A 13,094-nucleotide genomic window follows, 5' to 3' on the forward strand; every position below is an offset into this window, starting at 1 on the left:
AGCCCTGCTCCACTCCCTCCCTCCATCTCTCCCAGCCCTGCTCCACTCCCTCCCTCCATCCATCCATCTCTCCCAGCCATGCTCCACTCCCTCCCTCCATCCATCCATCTCTCCCAGCCCTGCTCCACTCCCTCCATCCATCCATCTCTCCCAGCCCTGCTCCACTCCCTCCATCCATCCATCTCTCCCAGCCCTGCTCCACTCCCTCCATCCATCCATCTCTCCCAGCCCTGCTCCACTCCCTCCATCCATCCATCTCTCCCAGCCCTGCTCCACTCCCTCCATTCATTCATCCATCTCTCCCAGCCCTGCTCCACTCCCTCCATCCATCCATCTCTCCCAGCTCAGCTCAGCCCTGCTCCACTCCCTCCATCCATCCACCTCTCCCAGCCCTGCTCCACTCCCTCCATCCATCCATCCATCCATCTCTCCCAGCCCTGCTCCACTCCCTCCATCCATCCATCCATCTCTCCCAGCCCTGCTCCACTCCCTCCATCCATTCATCCATCTCTCCCAGCTCAGCTCCACTCCCTCCATCCATTCATCCATCTCTCCCAGCTCAGCTCAGCCCTGCTCCACTCCCTCCATCCATCCACCTCTCCCAGCCCTGCTCCACTCCCTCCCTCCCTCCATCCATCCATCTCTCCCCGCACTGCTCCACTCCATCTCTCCCAGCCCTGCTCCACGCACCCAGCCCCCTCCTCACCCCCCCCCCCCCCCAGCCCCCTCCTCACCCCTCACCCCCCCCCCCCCCCCCACACACACACACCCACACACCAAAAGCCTTCCTGCCCTGCCTGCCAACTTTGGTTGTAAGAGACTGAGTTTGGGGTTAAAGAGGGTGAAGCAACCCAGCTGGGGCAGAATATCCACACAGCAGCCCCTCAGCCATGTTCTGGCCCTGGAGGGACTAGATGGAACAGAACCATGGTTATAGGAGGGAGGGGGGACTAGATGGAACAGAACCATGGTTATAGGAGGGAGACTACATGGAACAGAACCATGGTTATAGGAGGGAGGGGAGACTACATGGAACAGAACCATGGTTATAGGAGGGAGGGAGACTAGATGGAACAGAACCATGGTTATAGGAGGGAGACTACATGGAACAGAACCATGGTTATAGGAGGGAGGGGAGACTACATGGAACAGAACCATGGTTATAGGAGGGATACTACATGGAACAGAACCATGGTTATAGGAGGGAGACTACATGGAACAGAACCATGGTTATAGGAGGGAGGGAGACTAGATGGAACAGAACCATGGTTATAGGAGGGAGGGAGACTAGATGGAACAGAACCATGGTTATAGGAGGGAGACTACATGGAACAGAACCATGGTTATAGGAGGGAGGGAGACTAGATGGAACAGAACCATGGTTATAGGAGGGAGACTACATGGAACAGAACCATGGTTATAGGAGGGAGGGAGACTAGATGGAACAGAACCATGGTTATAGGAGGGAGACTACATGGAACAGAACCATGGTTATAGGAGGGAGACTACATGGAACAGAACCATGGTTATAGGAGGGAGGGAGACTACATGGAACAGAACCATGGTTATAGGAGGGAGACTAGATGGAACAGAACCCTGGTTATAGGAGGGAGACTACATGGAACAGAACCATGGTTATAGGAGGGAGGGGAGACTACATGGAACAGAACCATGGTTATAGGAGGGATACTACATGGAACAGAACCATGGTTATAGGAGGGAGACTACATGGAACAGAACCATGGTTATAGGAGGGAGACTACATGGAACAGAACCATGGTTATAGGAGGGAGATTACATGGAACAGAACCATGGTTATAGGAGGGAGGGGAGACTACATAGAACAGAACCATGGTTATAGGAGGGAGACTAGATGGAACAGAACCATGGTTATAGGAGGGAGACTACATGGAACAGAACCATGGCTATAGGAGGGAGACTACATGGAACAGAACCATGGTTATAGGAGGGAGGGGAGACTACTTGGAACAGAACCATGGTTATAGGAGGGAGACTACATGGAAGAGAACCATGGTTATAGGAGGGAGACTACATGGAACAGAACCATGGTTATAGGAGGGAGACTACATGGAACAGAACCATGGTTATAGGAGGGAGACTACATGGAACAGAACCATGGTTATAGGAGGGAGATTACATGGAACAGAACCATGGTTATAGGAGGGAGACTACATGGAACAGAACCATGGTTATAGGAGGGAGATTACATGGAACAGAACCATGGTTATAGGAGGGAGGGGAGACTACATAGAACAGAACCATGGTTATAGGAGGGAGACTAGATGGAACAGAACCATGGTTATAGGAGGGAGACTACATGGAACAGAACCATGGCTATAGGAGGGAGACTACATGGAACAGAACCATGGTTATAGGAGGGAGGGGAGACTACTTGGAACAGAACCATGGTTATAGGAGGGAGACTACATGGAAGAGAACCATGGTTATAGGAGGGAGACTACATGGAACAGAACCATGGTTATAGGAGGGAGACTACATGGAACAGAACCATGGTTATAGGAGGGAGACTACATGGAACAGAACCATGGTTATAGGAGGGAGGGGAGACTACATGGAACAGAACCACGGTTATAGGAGGGAGACTAGATGGAACAGAACCATGGTTATAGGAGGGAGATTACATGGAACAGAACCATGGTTATAGGAGGGGAGACTACATGGAACAGAACCATGGTTATACTGAGCTCTAATAGCACCTAGTCAGCATAACAAAAGAGAGGCAGCTCTCTCTTCTGTCTCTCATCACTGAGCGGCTAGCGCATCTCATTAAGGAGGCCTGAATAACAATTATCACAGTCCCCCCCTGAATAGACAGTTGGCAGCTATAGCTAGGCAATGGTGTGTGTGTGTGTGTGTGTGTGTGTGTGTGTGTGTGTGTGTGTGTGTGCAGCTTGAGGCTCTGCCAGATCACTAATGCTTTCTTGGCCCTTTATCTCCTCTCATTCTTCTCTCTCTCTGTCTCTCTCTCTCTCTCGTTCTCTCTCTCTCTCAATTCAATTCAATTCAAGGGCTTTATTGGCATGGGAAACATGTGTTAACATTGCCAAAGCAAGTGAGGTAGATAATATATAAAGTGAATATATAAAGTGAAATAAACAACAAAAATGAACAGTAAACATTACACATACAGAAGTTTCAAAACAATAAAGACATTACAAATGTCATATTTTATATATAGACAGTGTTTTAACAATGTACAAATGGTTAAAGGACACAAGATAAAATAAATAAGCATAAATATGGGTTGTATTTACAATGGTGTTTGTTCTTCACTGGTTGCCCTTTTCTCGTGGCAACAGGTCACAAATCTTGCTGCTGTGATGGAACACTGTGGAATTTCACCCAGTAGATATGGGAGTTTTTCAAAATTGGATTTGTTTTCGAATTCTTTGTGGATCTGTGTAATCTGAGGGAAATATGCCTCTCTAATATGGTCATACATTGGGCAGGAGGTTAGGAAGTGCAGCTCAGTTTCCACCTCACCCCTCTCTCTCTCTCCCTCCCTCCCGCTCTCTCTTTCTGTCTGTCTCTCTCTCTGAACCCCCCTTTGCCCCCTCTCTAAACCTCTGTACCACGCTCTACACACACACACCATAATACACACACACACACACACACACACACACACACACACACACACACACACACACACACACACACACACACACACACACACACACACACTAATACAGACACAAACCCCAACACACACACACACCATAATACACACAGATACACACCTCCATCTCCACCCCGTCAGTATCCTACCCTGGGCCATTGTAAACCGATTACTTTAATGATTTACCGTCCCCCCATCCACTAGCATCGCCCCCTTTACAGCTGCCTACATTCTGGGGCGTGTTACCGGTTAAGCCCCAAATGGCACCCTATTCCCTATATAGTGCACTACTTTTGACCAGACCCCTATGAGACATGGTCAAAAGTAGTGCACTACATAGGGAACATGGTGACATTTGGGACGCATGGCGAATCACATCCATGATAAAGGGTTATGAAAGACATCTGACAGAATTGACAGCTACAGTGTCTGTTGTGTCTGTTACAGCTCTCCAGTGTCTGTTACAGCTCTCCAGTGTCTGTTGTGTCTGTTACAGCTCTCCAGTGTCTGTTACAGCTCTCCAGTTTCTGTTGTGTCTGTTACCGCTCTCCAGTGTCTGTTACAGCTCTCCAGTGTCTGTTACAGCTCTCCAGTGTCTGTTACAGCTCTACAGTGTCTGTTACAGCTCTCCAGTGTCTGTTACAGCTCTACAGTGTCTGTTACAGCTCTACAGTGTCTGTTACAGCTCTCCAGTGTCTGTTGTGTCTGTTACAGCTCTCCAGTGTCTGTTACAGCTCTCCAGTGTCTGTTACAGCTCTCCAGTGTCTGTTACAGCTCTCCAGTGTCTGTTACAGCTCTCCAGTTTCTGTTGTGTCTGTTACAGCTCTCCAGTGTCTGTTACAGCTCTCCAGTTTCTGTTGTGTCTGTTACAGCTCTCCAGTTTCTGTTGTGTCTGTTACAGCTCTCCAGTGTCGGTTGTGTCTGTTACAGCTCTCCAGTGTCTGTTACAGCTCTCCAGTGTCTGTTACAGCTCTCCAGTGTCTGTTACAGCTCTCCAGTGTCTGTTGTGTCTGTTACAGCTCTCCAGTGTCTGTTACAGCTCTACAGTGTCTGTTACAGCTCTCCAGTGTCTGTTACAGCTCTCCAGTGTCTGTTACAGCTCTCCAGTGTCTGTTACAGCTCTCCAGTGTCGGTTGTGTCTGTTACAGCTCTCCAGTGTCTGTTACAGCTCTACAGTGTCTGTTACAGCTCTCCAGTGTCTGTTACAGCTCTCCAGTGTCTGTTACAGCTCTCCAGTGTCTGTTACAGCTCTCCAGTTTCTGTTGTGTCTGTTACAGCTCTCCAGTGTCTGTTACAGCTCTCCAGTGTCTGTTACAGCTCTCCAGTGTCTGTTACAGCTCTACAGTGTCTGTTACAGCTCTCCAGTGTCGGTTGTGTCTGTTACAGCTCTCCAGTGTCTGTTACAGCTCTCCAGTGTCTGTTACAGCTCTACAGTGTCTGTTGTGTCTGTTACAGCTCTCCAGTGTCTGTTACAGCTCTCCAGTGTCTGTTGTGTCTGTTGCAGCTCTCCAGTGTCTGTTACAGCTCTCCAGTGTCTGTTACAGCTCTCCAGTGTCTGTTACAGCTCTACAGCTCTCCAGTGTCTGTTGTGTCTGTTGCAGCTCTCCAGTGTCTGTTACAGCTCTCCAGTGTCTGTTGTGTCTGTTGCAGCTCTCCAGTGTCTGTTACAGCTCTCCAGTGTCTGTTGTGTATGTTACAGCTCTCCAGTGTATGTTGTGTCTGTTACAGCTCTCCAGTGTCTGTTGTGTCTGTTACAGCTCTCCAGTGTCTGTTACAGCTCTCCAGTGTCTGTTGTGTCTGTTGCAGCTCTCCAGTGTCTGTTGTGTCTGTTATAGCTCTCCAGTGTCTGTTGCAGCTCTCCAGTGTCTGTTACAGCTCTACAGTGTCTGTTGTGTCTGTTGCAGCTCTCCAGTGTCTGTTGTGTCTGTTACAGCTCTCCAGTGTCTGTTGTGTCTGTTGCAGCTCTCCAGTGTCTGTTACAGCTCTCCAGTGTCTGTTGTGTCTGTTGCAGCTCTCCAGTGTCTGGTACAGCTCTCCAGTGTCTGTTACAGCTCTCCAGTGTCTGTTGCAGCTCTCCAGTGTCTGTTACAGCTCCCCAGTGTCTGTTGCAGCTCTCCAGTGTCTGTTGCAGCTCTCCAGTGTCTGTTGCAGCTCTCCAGTGTCTGTTGCAGCTCTCCAGTGTCTGTTACAGCTCTACAGTGTCTGTTGTGTCTGTTGCAGCTCTCCAGTGTCTGTTGTGTCTGTTACAGCTATCCAGTGTCTGTTATAGCTCTCCAGTGTCTGTTGTGTCTGTTGCAGCTCTCCAGTGTCCGTTGTGTCTGTTACAGCTCTCCAGTGTCTGTTGTGTCTGTTACAGCTCTCCAGTGTCTGTTACAGCTCTCCAGTGTCTGTTACAGCTCTACAGTGTCTGTTGTGTCTGTTGCAGCTCTCCAGTGTCTGTTACAGCTCTCCAGTGTCTGTTACAGCTCTACAGTGTCTGTTGTGTCTGTTGCAGCTCTCCAGTGTCTGTTGTGTCTGTTACAGCTCTCTACTGTCTGTTGTGTCTGTTGCAGCTCTCCAGTGTCTGTTATAGCTCTCCAGTGTCTGTTGTGTCTGTTACAGCTCCAGTGTCTGTTACAGCTCTCCAGTGTCTGTTATAGGTCTACAGTGTCCTGTTGTGTCTGTTACAGCTCTCCCGTGTCTGTTACAGCTCTCCAGTGTCTGTTACAGCTCTACAGTGTCTGTTGTGTCTGCTACAGCTCTACAGTGTCTGTTATAGCTCTCCAGTGTCTGTTACAGCTCTCCAGTGTCTGTTGCAGCTCTCCAGTGTCTGTTACAGCTCTCCAGTGTCTGTTGCAGCTCTCCAGTGTCTGTTGCAGCTCTCCAGTGTCTGTTGCAGCTCTCCAGTGTCTGTTGCAGCTCTCCAGTGTCTGTTGCAGCTCTCCAGTGTCTGTTGCAGCTCTCCAGTGTCTGTTGCAGCTCTCCAGTGTCTGTTACAGCTGTCCAGTGTCTGTTGCAGCTCTCCAGTGTCTGTTACAGATCTCCAGTGTCTGTTGCAGCTCTCCAGTGTCTGTTACAGCTGTCCAGTGTCTGTTGTGTCTGTTACAGCTCTCCAGTGTCTGTTATAGCTCTCCAGTGTCTGTTACAGCTCTCCAGTGTCTGTTGCAGCTCTCCAGTGTCTGTTACAGATCTCCAGTGTCTGTTGCAGCTCTCCAGTGTCTGTTACAGCTGTCCAGTGTCTGTTGTGTCTGTTACAGCTCTACAGTGTCTGTTATAGCTCTCCAGTGTCTGTTACAGCTCTCCAGTGTCTGTTACAGCTCTCCAGTGTCTGTTGCAGCTCTCCAGTGTCTGTTGCAGCTCTCCAGTGTCTGTTGCAGCTCTCCAGTGTCTGTTGCAGCTCTCCAGTGTCTGTTGCAGCTCTCCAGTGTCTGTTGCAGCTCTCCAGTGTCTGTTACAGCTGTCCAGTGTCTGTTGCAGCTCTCCAGTGTCTGTTACAGATCTCCAGTGTCTGTTGCAGCTCTCCAGTGTCTGTTACAGCTGTCCAGTGTCTGTTGTGTCTGTTACAGCTCTCCAGTGTCTGTTGCAGCTCTCCAGTGTCTGTTGCAGCTCTCCAGTGTCTGTTACAGCTCTCCAGTGTCTGTTACAGCTCTCCAGTGTCTGTTACAGCTCTCCAGTGTCTGGTACAGCTCTCCAGTGTCTGTTGTGTCTGTTACAGCTCTCCAGTGTCTGTTACAGCTCTCCAGTGTCTGTTACAGCTCTCCAGTGTCTGTTACAGCTCTCCAGTGTCTGTTACAGCTCTACAGCTCTCCAGTGTCTGTTACAGCTCTCCAGTGTCTGTTACAGCTCTCCAGTGTCTGTTACAGCTCTCCAGTGTCTGGTACAGCTCTCCAGTGTCTGGTACAGCTCTCCAGTACGATGAGTAACACATTGTGTTTGGTTCCAAAAAATGACACGTAATACAGAGGCATCAAATAAAATAGAATAAAATAGTTTCCCATAAAGTTGATTAGATTTGTCCATCTGACAACTGGCCGCCGTCAGCCCAACCCAGCATTTCAGGGCTTCATCAACTCCAGCTCGCTGACACAAATGACACAGTACTCAGTCACGGCGATGACAAATCTAGTTTGTAACTGAGCAACACACAATACAGAAGCCATCAGTCTCCACGCAGAGTACAACATGTGTTCTAAATGGAGCCCTATTCCCTATCATAGTGCACTACTTATGGAGCCCTGGTCAAAAGTAGTAAACGATATAGGGTATAGGGGTCCCGCCCTCCCCTCCTCTGAACATACCAGTGGAGAAAAAGGGCGATAGATAGGAGGAAGGAATTGGAAACACTCAATTCTCGTTTCAAAGAATGACAGGAAAGTTGTTACTAAGAGAGGCTGTGTCCAACTCTGAAGGCTCTGGTTTATGTGTGTGTGTGAGTGTGAGTGTGAGTGTGAGTGTGAGTGTGTGTGTGTGTGTGTGTGTGTGTGTGTGTGTGTGTGTGTGTGAGTGTGTGTGTGGTGCTTGTTGCTGTTTGATTGCTTCATCAATCAGGAGCTCAGCTGTGTACTGATTGTCTCTGGTCCCCGCGAAAAACATGGAATGAGACACATCGTCCTACGAAGGTCTACTTCCTGTTCAGTGACACGGGATGAGACACACCGAGCTACGAAGGTCTACTTCCTGTTCAGTGACATGGGATGAGACACATCGAGCTACGAAGGTCTACTTCCTGTTCAGTGACATGGGATGAGACACAACGAGCTACAAAGGTCTACTTCCTGTTCAGTGACATGGGATGAGACACACCGAGCTACGAAGGTCTACTTCCTGTACAGTGACATGGGATGAGACGCATCGAGCTACGAAGGTCTACTTCCTGTACAGTGACATGGGATGAGACACACCGAGCTACGAAGGTCTACTTCCTGTACAGTGACATGGGATGAGACGCATCGAGCTACGAAGGTCTACTTCCTGTACAGTGACATGGGATGAGACACACCGAGCTACGAAGGTCTACTTCCTGTACAGTGACATGGGATGAGACACACCGAGGCCCAGGCCGTCTCCCTCCTCACAGAGGCCCAGGCCGTCTCCCTCCACACTCAACTCCTCTTTGCATCAGAAAAGAGACATTAGTTTTGTCCCTCCCTCCCTCTCCCGCCCCCCCCCCCCCCTCTCTCTCTCTCTCCCTCCCTCCCTCCCTCCCTCCCTCCCTCCCTCTCTCTCTCTCTCTCTCTCTCCCTCCCTCCCTCCCTCCCTCCCTCCCTCCCTCCCTCCCTCCCTCCCTCCCTCCCTCCCTCTCTGTCTCTCTCTCTGTCTCTCTCTCTGTCTCTCTCTGTCTCTTCCTGAACAGAACATCTGTAGTTTACAACTACAACAGAATAAACAACACGTAGCCATTAGGATGGAACCAATCTACCATAGAAAACAACATGCAAAGAGCTTCTCCTCTCTCTCTCAGTTAAATGACTACAGAGTGCTCATTTGAATGACTAAAATCCAAGTCCTCAGTCCTCCCAATCAGAAATGTTCACTTTGTGTGTGTGTGTATGTATGTGTGTGTGTGTGTGTGTGTGTTCCCCTTTGTGTGATGCGTTGGTTTACTAGTGTGGAGCGTTTCAATGAGCAAATGTTTTGAATGGGAATAGAACCACTTGATCGGCTCTGATTGATTTTCAGCTGCAAATCAGGAACTCACTGCCTCTCAAATTCCACACGTCGAACCCCTCGTAACCTAATTAGCATTAATCAAAAGAAAATAAATGTCCCCTGTGTGTGTGTGTGTGTGTGTGTGTGTGTGTCTAATAGATGGTGCAGTCAAACAGTCAGAAAGAGTTTGGAGTGGCTACTACATGGTGCATTAAAACCAACAGCAGGTGTCATCATCATCTTCATCACCTTCATCATAACAACACAGCATTAAAACACTGACTACAGGTGAACCATAGAACCAACAGCAGGTGTCATCATCATCATCACCATCACCTTCATCATAACAACACAGCATTAAAACACTGACTACAGGTGAACCATAGAACCAACAGCAGGTCAGTCATCATCATCATCATCACCTTCATCATAACAACACAGCATTAAAACACTGACTACAGGTGAACCATAGAACCAACAGCAGGTGTCATCATCATCATCACCATCACCTTCATCATAACAACACAGCATTAAAACACTGACTACAGGTGAACCATAGAACCAACAGCAGGTCAGTCATCATCATCATCATCACCTTCATCATAACAGCACAGCATTAAAACACTGACTACAGATGAACCATAGAACCAACAGCAGGTCAGTCATCTTCATCATCATAATCAACACTGACTACAGATTAACCATAGAACCAACAACAGGTCAGTCATCTTCATCATCATCATCAACACTGACTACAGATGAACCATAGAACCAACAGCAGATGTCATCATCTTCATCATCATCATCATCACCTTCATCATAACAGCACAGCATTAAAACACTGACAACAGATGAACCATAGAACCAACAGCAGGTCAGTCATCATCATCATCATCATCACCTTCATCATAACAGCACAGCATTAAAACATTTGGAACACAGTCCATATGGTGCCATTTGGAACACATTCTATGTGGTGCCATTTGGAACACATTCTATATGGTGCCATTCGGAACACAGCCTATATGGTGCCATTCGGAACACATTCTATATGGTGCCATTCGGAACACAGCCTATATGGTGCCATTCGGAACACAGGCTATGTGGTGCCATTCGGAACACAGCCTATATGGTGCCATTCGGAACACAGCCTATATGGTGCCATTCGGAACACAGACTATATGGTGCCATTTGGAACACATTCTATATGGTGCCATTTGGAACACAGCCTATATGGTGCCATTTGGAACACATTCTATGTGGTGCCATTCGGAACACAGGCTATGTGGTGCCATTCGGAACACAGGCTATGTGGTGCCATTCGGACCACAGGCTATGTCGTGCCATTCGGAACACAGGCTATGTCGTGCCATTCGGAACACATTCTATATGGTGCCATTTGGAACACATTCTATATGGTGCCATTCGGAACACATTCTATATGGTGCCATTCGGAACACATTCTATATGGTGCCATTTTGAACACAACCTATATGGTGCCATTTGGAACACAGACTATATGGTGCCATTTGGAACACATCCTATATGGTGCCATTTGGAACACAGGCTATATGGTGCCATTTAGAACACATTCTATATGGTGCCATTCGGAACACATTCTATATGGTGCCATTTGGAACACAGTCCATATGGTGCCATTCGGAACACAGCTGAGATGTGATTTATTGAGGTGCTGTAAAGGAAGACTGAATCAACGAGCCACTTTCACATGAATACATACAGGTCCTAACATGCTGTCTGTTATGTCGATGTTAGTCTGTTTTGCATTTGATGGTGTAGACAATCACACTGATTGGCCCTGACAATACAAACATCATAACAGGATAACTGTAAAGCAACGCTGTATCTGGCTGTGATTATTCAAACACACACACTGTGTGTATGTGTGAGTGATTCCTCGTGAGAAACACCTTGGTCCGGTCAATCAACAGATTAAATACAACACTACTAGGAAATGTGTACAATTAAATGATGTATTGATAACATATGAAATAGAGATAAATGATGTATTGATAACATATGAAATAGAGATAAATGATGTATTGATAACATATGAAATAGAGATAAATGATGTATTGATAACATATGAAATAGAGATAAATGATGTATTGATAACATATGAAATAGAGATAAATGATGTATTGATAACATATAAAATAGAGATAAATGATGTATTGATAACATATGAAATAGAGATAAATGATGTATTGATAACATATGAAATAGAGATAAATGATGTATTGATAACATATGAAATAGAGATAAATGATGTATTGATAACATATGAAATAGAGATAAATGATGTATTGATAACATATGAAATAGAGATAAATGATGTATTGATAACATATGAAATAGAGATAAATGATGTATTGATAACATATGAAATAGAGATAAATGATGTATTGATAACATATGAAATAGAGATAAATGATGTATTGATAACATATGAAATAGAGATACATGATGAAATGTTCTGTAGTGCAATAAGTCACTCTCTCTAGAGGGTCAGTGTGAGGCCGGTTCCACCTAGCCTGTGTCTGTAAAGCTCTATAGAGCCTAGTCAAAAGTAGTGCACTGTATAGGATATAGGGAGCTATTTGGGATGCAGGCCAGCCTGCCTGTTTAATAACCCTGTCATAAATAAGAGATGTTTAGGCAGATGTCTGTCCTAGGAACTACGTGACCTATACAACACCTGACCCCTGACCCCGTGAGCATGATACCAAAACATGCCCTTTAATATCGTAATCAATAAATTACTAATTTGTCTCTGTCATATAAACAAACTGTCACACTAAACAACAACAGGCAAGCAGTCAGTAATCTACGGTATTTACTATTTATAGTGGCCAAAAAATGCCCCAGCTCCAACCTCAAACCCCTTTACCCCATCCACTCTCCCCATACCAGAGCCCAAGCACCATACCCCAGCCTCTCTCCCCATACCAGAGCCCCACCACCATACCCCAGCCACTCTCTCCCTAAAGACCCAAAGCCTGCCTAGCACCCCAAACTATATCAAAGGTGTCTCCATTCTGATTGGTTGTAGGGTCATTGTGGGGTGGGGTTAGGGTTGGAGCAGCAGCTTGTTGGCATGCTAGGCTTGTTATGATCGAGGATTAACACACACATGCAAATTGGTTCCCTCCTAAATGGACCCTCTACTCTTTCCCCTGGATTTGTTTAACTGACTTTACATAAATTAATTCTATATCTCCTATTTAAACACAGAGAGAGAGAGAGAGTGACAGAGAGAGACAGAGACAGAAAGAGAGAGAGAGAGAGAGAGAGAGCTGTGGCTGGATTTGGGTGTGGCTGTAGACTGAAGGGAAATGAGGACAGAGGCTGTCCCAGCTCAGAACAACCAGACCCAGGCAGGGAAGCCCAGCTCAGAACAACCAGACCCAGGCAGGGAAGCCCAGCTCAGAACAACCAGACCCAGGCAGGGAAGCCCAGCTCAGAACAACCAGACCCAGGCAGGGAAGCCCAGCTCAGAACAACCAGACCCAGGCAGGGAAGCCCAGCTCAGAACAACCAGACCCAGGCAGGGAGTGAGGGAGGCCCCACCAGGCCAACCAGACCCAGGACGGGAGTGAGGGAGGCCCCACCAGGCCAACCAGACCCAGGAGGGGAGTGAGGGAAGCCCAACCAGGCCAACCAGACCCAGGAGGGGAGTGAGGGAGGCCCCACCAGGCCAACCAGACCCAGGATGGGAGTGAGGGAGGCCCATCCAGGCCAACCAGACCCAGGTTGGGAGTGAGGGAGGCCCCACCAGGCCAAC

The 13,094-nt window shown here is 47.5% G+C and overlaps 1 protein-coding gene across 1 annotated transcript in view; it reads right to left on the minus strand.

Annotated features, from left to right (window-relative positions):
* Positions 1 to 13,094, minus strand: part of cdkal1 (CDK5 regulatory subunit associated protein 1-like 1) — a gene marked incomplete at its 5' end in the record, with an annotated part of 479,592 nt that overhangs the window by 91,597 nt on the left and 374,901 nt on the right. The window lies entirely within an intron of this gene.

This window comes from Oncorhynchus kisutch, unplaced genomic scaffold, assembly GCF_002021735.2.
Source record: "Oncorhynchus kisutch isolate 150728-3 unplaced genomic scaffold, Okis_V2 Okis02a-Okis13b_hom, whole genome shotgun sequence".
Lineage (NCBI taxonomy): Eukaryota > Metazoa > Chordata > Actinopteri > Salmoniformes > Salmonidae > Oncorhynchus > Oncorhynchus kisutch.